This window comes from Dromiciops gliroides, chromosome 6, assembly GCF_019393635.1.
Source record: "Dromiciops gliroides isolate mDroGli1 chromosome 6, mDroGli1.pri, whole genome shotgun sequence".
NCBI lineage: Eukaryota > Metazoa > Chordata > Mammalia > Microbiotheria > Microbiotheriidae > Dromiciops > Dromiciops gliroides.
Genome location: NC_057866.1, coordinates 86,318,113 through 86,327,775, shown reverse-complemented (window position 1 = coordinate 86,327,775; position 9,663 = coordinate 86,318,113).

The window sequence follows — 9,663 nt, the reverse complement described above, 5'->3', positions numbered from 1 at the left end:
TCCTTCGAAAACCACCTGTATGAAAATCAGTTTCTTCATCTGTAAATTAGGTGCAATAATTCTTTCACTAATAATTTCCCAAGGTCATTGTGAAGGAAAGCTCTTTGCAAATATACTTTTTTTGTGGAGCAATGAGGGTTAAGTGACTTTCCCAGGGTCATACAGCTAGTAAGTGTCAAGTGTCTGAGGCCGGATATGAACTCAGGTCTTCTGGAATCCAGGGCTGGTGCTTTATCCACTGTGCCACCTAGCTGCCCCCACAAATCTTAATAGTGCTAGTGGAATGGGAGTTATTAAATCTGAAATATGATATTTCCCTCCAGGTACCACATTTCAACAGGGAAAATGTCTTCATTTTCTTGCAGAAAGAAGGACTTTAAGGCTTGAAGGAAACCAAGAAGCAGAGATGAGGAAGGAGAGAGTTCTAGGCATGGGGAATGGCCAGTGAAAATGCATGACATCTGAAGATTGATCATCTGATGTGAGGGACAACAAGGAGACCAGTGTTACAGGATCAAAGGGTATGTGGAAGAGAATCAGGTATAAGAAGACTAGAAAGGTAAGAAGGAACCAGATTTTGATGGGTTTAGAAACAAAACAGGATTTTCTATTTGATCCTTAAGGTAATAGGGAGCCACTGGAATTTATTGAGTAAGAGAATGAGTGATATCATTAGACTTGCACTTTAGGAAGATCACTGGGGGCAGATAGGTGGCACAGTGGATAAAGCATTGGTCCTGGATTCAGGAGAACCTGAGTTTAAATCCAGCCTCAGATACTTGACACTAGCTGTGTGACCCTGGGCAAGTCACTTAACCCTCATTGCCCTGCAAAAAAGAAAAAAGAGAAAAAAATCTAGACAAAGTCCTGGGGAAAACCCATTCTAAGGTGGCAAGAGAGAGATGATAAAACCAGCCAATGAGACTGAGGAGTGTTCAGAGAAGTAGAAAGTGAACCAAGAAACAGCAGCGTCACAGAAGCCAAGGGAAGAAGAAAGTATACAGGATTGAATGGTAAGTCAAGAGTATTAGAAGTCTTGTAGATGTCAAGAAGGGTGAGAACTGAGAAAGAACCATTGCATTTATCAGTTAGATGATCATTAGCAACCAGGGAAAAAACAATTTAATCAAATGGTAGTGAAAGAGATTAAGAAGTAAGCAGATAGTGAGAAATTAGAGGTAGTCAGTGTAGATGATTCCTTATAGGAGTTTAATGGTAAAAAGAAGAGCTAGATGGAATGGTAGTGCCTAGTGAATATTTTGTTTTTGTTTGGTTTTTTCGCCTAGCATACCATAGGCCTTAGTATATTTCCAAAAATCATGGGAAAGAGCTAATAGAGTGATAAGTTAAGGAGAGGAATTGGTTGGTGGGGCAAGCTACTACAGGAAAAAGAAGGAAGTGGGATTATAAATATTATAAATATATTATAAATATTATATAATTATTATATATTATATTATATAACTATAAACAATAGAGGGGTTAACCTTGGCAAAGCCATGTGTTCCTCAGAGATAGGATAAAGGAAGAGAAAATGATGAAGATGTAAAAGGATTTTGAAGTATGGAGTAGAGAAGAGGAGGGAGCTCAAGTCAAATCAACTAATTTCTTAATAAAGTAGGAGGTGAGAATGCCTCCTAAGAAAAAGGTATTGGTGGAGTCATTGAGGGTTGGAGAAAGAAAGAATAGATTTTTAACAGCCACTGAAGGAGGTGACTTAGAGCATCAATCAAAGAAAAATAAAAATTTTATTTTTCTGAGCAACATAAAAGGAACAATTGAGATTATAGTGTTCCTAATTGGCACTGAGGTCTGCCTTCCTCCATTGGAGATAAATAATCAAGAGTGCAAGCGGGGAAGGGAGTGTGAGATGATATAGTTTTAGGACAAGCAGGACCAGAACAATGGTGAAATGAGGGTTCATAGGATATTTCAATAATTTAAGGACCTGTGTGCTACCTTGGGTAGCTCCAACCTGGCAGATCCTAACCCTTGACACCTTAGTACATGGTCTTCAAGAAGCTTACAAATCTATTTAATAGCAAGCATGAGGGGCAGCTAGGTGGCGCAGTGGATAAAGCACTGGCCCTGGATTCAGAAGGACCTGAGTTCAAATCCGAGCTCAGATACTTGACACTTACTAGCTGTGTGACCCTGGGCAAGTCACTTAACCCTCATTGTCCTGCAAAAAAAAAAAAAGGAGGTGAAATGAAAACAAAAAAAAATTTCAATTAATAGCAAGCATGAGCATGCAAAAAACATAGGCCAGTAACCTAGGGCATGCAACTGACCCACACTCAACATACTTGCAAATACCAATAAGGGTTATATACATCTTTGTTAGGTCTTTATGTTGCATGTGGGAAGATAAGATACATGAAGAAGGTAAATATATGAAAGTACATAGTCCCACCACTAACATGCTCATCCAATGATTCATAATATAGAGAATATACCATGTTATAGAGTTTTGGAAAAGGACATGCCAACCTATGGAAAGTCTTACCAAATGGGAAAGGCTTCAATCCTAGCAATGGACTGAGTCTGTCACCTGAAGCCCAAGCTAAGTTTGGAGAGGCTCATCATCTCTTCACCAGGTAGGCCACCAGGTGACAATTTTCTCCTTTTTTGACTATGACAATTGATGAAACCATCTAAGTCAGGTTTTTGCTGGTAGAAAGAGCCTCCATGGGGGATGAGACCATTAATCTTTGGGGAAAACAACATATATCAATTTAGGAAAATCTGTGGCCCAGATGGCTTGGTATAGAAGCTGAAAACAAAGAATTCTATATAGATTGCAGAAAGTTTTCCTACAAGAAATGGGACTTGAATTGGGCTTTTAAAAACATGCAGAATATGGATAGGCAGCAGGGAGGGCATTCTGGTCTGGGAGAAAGCAATAAACATTTGCTCCCTAGTAGCTGGCAGAAAACTCATCACTCATAAAATGAATATGATGTTCAACTTTGGAAAATGTATTTTTTCATCCCTAATTTATTTTTTTAAATGGATGACTAAGAATTGTTCAAAATTAGATTTTAACAAGAAAGAAACTAATAACGTTTCATTGGGATTTTTATGGGCACATTATTAACAAGTGTTAGTAACTTGTTTTAAGAGGCTCTATCCTATTATATGATGTCTCCAATGACTGAGAGGCATAAAAACCCAGAGAAGGTTGTGGTGTCTTCTTTTAGGCATATATGTACACATGTATAGATATACGTGTACATAGATGTACACCTAAAGATGTATACATATATACTCACAGTCATGCACGTATTATATATATTTTGTGTATGTATGTATATATGTATGTATGTGCGTATGTATGTTCCTGTTTATTCCAGTAAAGATTTTACATGACTTCTATATTTTTAAAAAGATTCCAAGGTCTTTTCAGAATTGATGAATATGTTGAAAAAGCAGATTACACTGGCTTAGATCTGGCTTCTTTGTAAACTCATCCAATGCAGCTATTTCCTGCTTATATTTAGACCCCATGTCAGTGAGTCTAACAACTTGGATGGAAAAAAATCACATTTTTATTTCAATATAATTTGTTTCCTTTGTAATAGTCTTCTATATTTCATGCTTATATATATCTATATATATCTATATATAATTTTAATTAATGTTAAATATTTTTATTTATAGTTTGGGGTTTCAATTTTTATCCCTTTTCCCTCCCTTCCCTCCCCACTCCCTGAGGTGGCAAGCAATCAGATATGGCTTATACAAGTATGATTATATAAAGCATTAACATATTTGTCATTTTGTACAAGAAAACTTGATTTTTTAAAAAATGAAAGAAAGTGAAAAATAGCATGCTTCAGTCTGTGTTCCATCAATATCCGTTCTTTCTTTGGAGGTAGATATTATGTTTCACCAATAGTCCTTTGGAATTGTCTTGGATCATTGTATTGTTGTGAATAGTCAAGTCAGTCATTTCTTCATCAAACAGTATTGCTGTCTCTGTGTACTATATGCTCTTGGTTCTGCTCACTTCACAATGCATGTCTTTCCAGGCCTTTCTGAAGTCATCCTGCTTGTCATTCCTTATAGCACAATAATATTCCATCACCATCATATACCACAGCTGGTTTAGCCATTCCCCCAATGGATGGTTATTCTTTGATTTCCAATTCTTAGACACCAAAAAATTTTAAAACACTATTCTAAAAGAATTTTTTTAAGAATTTTTAAAATTTTAAAAATAAAAAAAAAACATTGTTCTGAGAATAGGCTTCACCCAACTGCTAAAGAAGTCCACGTCATAAAAAGGGTAGGAGGGGCAGCTAGGTGGCGCAGTGGATAGAGCACTGGCCCTGAATTCAGGAGGACCTGAGTTCAAATCTGGCCTCAGACCCTTGACACTTACTAGCTGTGTGACCCTGGGCAAGTCACTTAACCCCATTTGCCTCACCCAAAAAAAAAAAAAAACAACATAAAAAGGGTAGGAATTCTGATTCTAAGTGGTTTTCCCATAATTGCATTCAAGTCTAATTTGATTCAACTGCATTTTAAATTCCCAGAAAGACTCATTAATAGTCATTATTAGAGACTAATGATGCAGATGAAGGTTTCTTTAAGAAATGAGTCTTGGAGACTGCTTCTTGAAGAGTCTGGCAATGAACTGAGTCACTATTAAAGGTAATAATAGTAACCATTGACATTATAGAGCATTTTAATAGTTTGCAAAGTACTTTTACATCTATTATATCCTTTTGATCCTTAAAACAACCCACAAGGGGGGGGGGAAGGGAAGTATTACTTCTCCATTTAAAAAAAAAAATGTTTATTTGCAGGTGAGGAAATTAATCTAGGGGGAAAGTTCACCATATTTTGTGACAGTGATTTAGATACAATTCTCAGCTCTGCTACTTATTTCCTATGCTCCCTAAAACAAGTCATTTCACCTCCTTGAGCCCCAGCTTCCCTACATATAAAGTGAGAGGTTGGAACTAATTAAGTACCTTGCTGTTCTAAAATCTGTGATGGGGAAACTTTAGTGAATCTCAGTGAAGACCGAGCTGGACTTTGGACCTGAGCTGAAACCCTTGTATCAGACACTGAACTGGCTGCATGATACAGGGCGAGGCACTAGCTAAGCAAACACAATATAATCAAAGACATTAATTTAAAAACAAAAAACATCCTTCAAAATGGCAAAATGAATGAAAAGTTCAGGATCCACCTAGGCATCAAAAAGGGGATTCTAGTTTGTGAATATACTTCAAGGTCCATTTCCAGGCTAATGTCATATGATACACTTCCTAAATACATTGTTTCAACCAAACTGAGCTCTTCTCTATTCCCCTTTCTCATGCTACCTTCTTCAGTCTCCATATCACTCATCACTGGAATGAACATCCCTCAGCATCAAGTCCAGTCCTTGCAGAGAAAGTTCTTTCCTTCCTAAAAGGCCTAACTCAAGCACCATTTTTTTCCATGAAGCTTTCTCTCCCTGTCTTCTTCCTTTCCCCCATTCCAGGGGAGTAGTTTCTCTCTAATTTCTTGTCAGTCTTTGCCTGGTCAGCTAGGCAACATAGTGGAGAGAACCTTGGGCCTGGAATCAGGAAAATGAGAGTTCAAACCTAGCCTCAGACACTTACTAGTTGTGTGACTTAACCCTGTTTACCTCAGTTTCTTCATCTATAAAATGAGCTGGAGAAGGAAATGGCTAACCACTGCATATCTTTGCCAAGAAAAACCCAATGGAGTTATGAAAAGTCAGACGTGACTCAACAACAGGCCCTAAGCAATGGAGTAGGCATTGATTTCTGCTCTGTGGAATGTAAATTCCTTGAGGGCAGGAATGGTTTTATTTTTGTACATATATCTCTAGCACCTAGTTCAGGGTCTGGCCCACATAAGTGCACTAAGTACTTTTCCAATTATTAAGTAAACATGAACTGCCTTAAAGTATTAACATCTTTCCATGGTAGTGAGTCTCAAATCATTCTCCTTTCCCCCTTCCCCATTAGTTTGAAAGTTTGACTGCAGGATCAGTGATGAGTCTACCTTTATGTTTATGACAGGGTCTTGTATACAGCAGGCACTCAACCAGTGCATATGGCATTAAAAGGTCCTGCTACTCTCTCCGGTCAGCATTGGGAAGCTCTATGCCAGACTATAATAGTATGTTTGGCAGGACATGGCAGCTGGACTCCAGTTGGACAGCAGATGGTGTCATTCCATAATTCTAACCATAGGTCCCAGATGGAGGTGGGGGGGGCGGGGGAGAAAGAAAGAAAGAAAGCTTTGAGGAGTTTCTGGACTGTTCCCATTTGTGTTTAACTTCATTACACAATGAAAATGAATAATCCCCACATCAGCAAATAAAATTAAACTGTTTGTTTTCGGATCCCATCATATCCTCCACAGTGAGCTCAGTACCTTATTGTCTTAACAGGGAAAAACAGAAACCACATGGGCAGTTCTCAGAGGAACATAGCAAAACTTTAGCATCTAGCATTTCCCACTTAGCATTTCAGGACACTTGTATTTAATTTCCCAACATCCCCAGTCAATACATCTTTGCAATACCACTGCTTTAATTTGAGCTCTAACACTAGCCAGCTGTTTGACCTTTTGCAAATCACTCAACTTCACTGATTCGTTTCCTCATCTATAAAATGGGAATAATCAGATTTGGACTATTCACTTTGGGGTTTTTATGAAGAAAAAGTTTTGTAAACTTGAAAGCACAATATAAATGTAATTATTATCATGATTGCTGTGAGCTATTGATGCATAAATATATACATCTATATAGAAACATCATTTTAAATTCTATTTTCATTTGTTGAAGTGAGCACTCAGTGTAAATAAGAACATGGTGAAAGCAGTTTGTAAGCAAACTGTTGTCTCTTCTTGTATATTACACATTAAGCTAAGTGAAGCACCCATCTTCTGCAACCAGCTCTTAAATCCATACCCTGGGCCTGAAGTTGGATGGAGAAAACACTATTATAAGCTAAAAACTGGTGGCAATTTGGGTGTGTTCTTGCAATGCTGGCCCTTGACTCCACCACAGAAATCTGTTTACTTGCCACGCGTACCTCATAGGCTTTCTATAAGCAATGCACTCTATATACTCTAGGTAACTACATAAATAGGAATAATGAGGAAGAGAAAGAAGGGGATGGATTAATGTTATTCAGATCCCAGGATGAAGAAATTTAAAATTGATATAAATATTTCTGACCCAGACACTCTTCTGTGGAGCAACATAGCAAAGTCTGACAATAGGTACATACTCTTGGACTTATTAAATGACACTAATAATTGTTGATATCCAGATAGCTTATGAAAGGGGTTTAAATACATCTGAGGAAAGAATCAAAAGACCCTCCATGGGCAACACCAACATGAACTCAACCAATAACATTTTGGCCAAAATGTACTGAACAAATGACTGCATCGTTGAGTCATGTTAAAGAAACAGAGGGTTTTATGATCATGATATGAAGTTGTCATTGCTACCAAAAATTATAGAAATGACATCCTTAAGGAGCTCATAATTATTGACCGATGCAAAATTTGCAAGGAAATGATTGAAACTGTACACCATGGGGGGCAGCTAGGTGGCACAGTGGATAAAGCACCGGCCCTGGATTCAGGAATACCTGAGTTCAAATCTGGCCTCAAACACTTGACACTTACTAGCTGTGTGACTCTGGCAAATAACTTAACCCCCACACCCCCATCATCCAGAAAAAAAAAAAAGAAGAAAGAAACTGGACACCAGAGATTGCCAAAATTTTCACACCTACTGAAAACCTACCAAGATACAAACTTGTGGCCAAAATTATCCTTTATAAATTAACAAATGACAAACCCCCATACAACAAACACTAAACCCAAAATATCCTTAAGAATTCAACAAACAACTGTATTGGAATTTCAAGCATAATCACAGACAACAATGTTGCATTCAATCACCTGGTTATGACATCTATACATTAAAGTTTAAGAATAATGTTTTCCATAAATCTTGCTATATTAGATGTTTATTTATAACTTCTAAATTATACAGAATGAAAAGCTTTCAGAATATAGAGACCTAGCAGAAGAAATTGAAACCATCTTAGACCAGGATGAAGTATATATTTTCTCTATCCTCCTATCTGCTACTGAAGTTGGTCTGAAAACTTTTTTGTGTGTGAGTCTACCAAGGATGAGCTTATGTTCCCACACTTTGATTCAATTACCAAAAAGCAAACTTTGTTTCCATCTATGCAATGATGCATCTGTGTACCTCACTTTCAACATAAAAGAAACAGTGAGATAGTGACTTGTCCTAGAGTTGTTTCTACCTGAACTCCATTGAATATGAAATAAAGACAACAACAGTAATCTTAGAGTAGTGGGTTTAGTGTTGGCCTTGGAGTCAGGAAAACCTAAGAACAAATCCTGGCTCTGACACAAGGTATTTGACCATGGCCATATAATTTAATTTCTGTGGGGCTCAGTTTCTTCATCTGTAAAATAATAATAATAATAATAATTAGAACTGTGATACCTACTTCACTGGGTTATTATGAGGTACAAACGATATAACATATATAAATGACTTACAAGCCTTAAAGTATTTTATAACCCATCAATTGGGGACTGGCTGAACAAGTTGTGCTATAGGATTGTAATGGAATACTATTGTGCTATAAGAAATGATGAGCAGGATGGTTGCAGAAAAAATCTGGAAAGACTTATATGAACTGATGCAAAGTGAAGTGAACAGAACCAGGAGAATATTATACATAGTAACAGCAATATTTTATGATGATCGACTGTAGTCATTCACAGAAATAAAATGATACTAAGACAATCCCAAAGGACTCATGATGAAAAATGCTATCCACATCCAAATAAAGAACTGAAGAAGTCTGAAAGCAGATCGGTGCTTCCTATTTTTCACTTTTTTGTGTTTTTTTCTTTTAATGTCTCTTCTTTCACAACCTGACTAATGTAGAAACATGTTTTATATGACTGCACATACATAATCCATATCAAATTGCTTACCATCTTAGAAAAAAGAGAGGTGAGAAGAGGGAGAAAATTTGGAACTCAAAAATAATTTTTAAATGAATGTTAAAAATTATCTTTACATGTAATTGGGAAAGAACAAAATACTATTTTAAAATAAAATTATAGCTATATAAATGTCAGACATTATTATCATAGGATCAGAGCTGGAAGGGACCTCAGAGGAATGGAGTTCAATCCCCCACTTTAAAGATTAGGTCATTGAGGTCAAAGGAGGTCAAAGAAGGCTAAATGACTTGCCCAAGTATTCCACACAGGTATAAGATACTGGAAATGGAATTTTAATCTGGGTCTTATGATTCCAGAGTCAGGGGTCTTTCCACTGTACTATACAGCCTTCTCCAATGTACCAGAATGCAACTGTAGAGAATGAAAGCACTTTTCCTTTCTGGGTCTGTTTCTTATTTGTAAAATGAGAGTGTGGAACTGACTAATTTCTAACATCCCTTTTAGCATCTAGCATCTCATGGACCTAGGTGAGATATTTTCACATAAGGATTTGTTGTGTGTGTGTGATTCTTTTATTTCAATAACACAAAGAAACTATTTTATTAGAATTAGACGTTACTTACAATTCTTGGGGGGGGGCAGGGCAATGGGGGTTAAGTG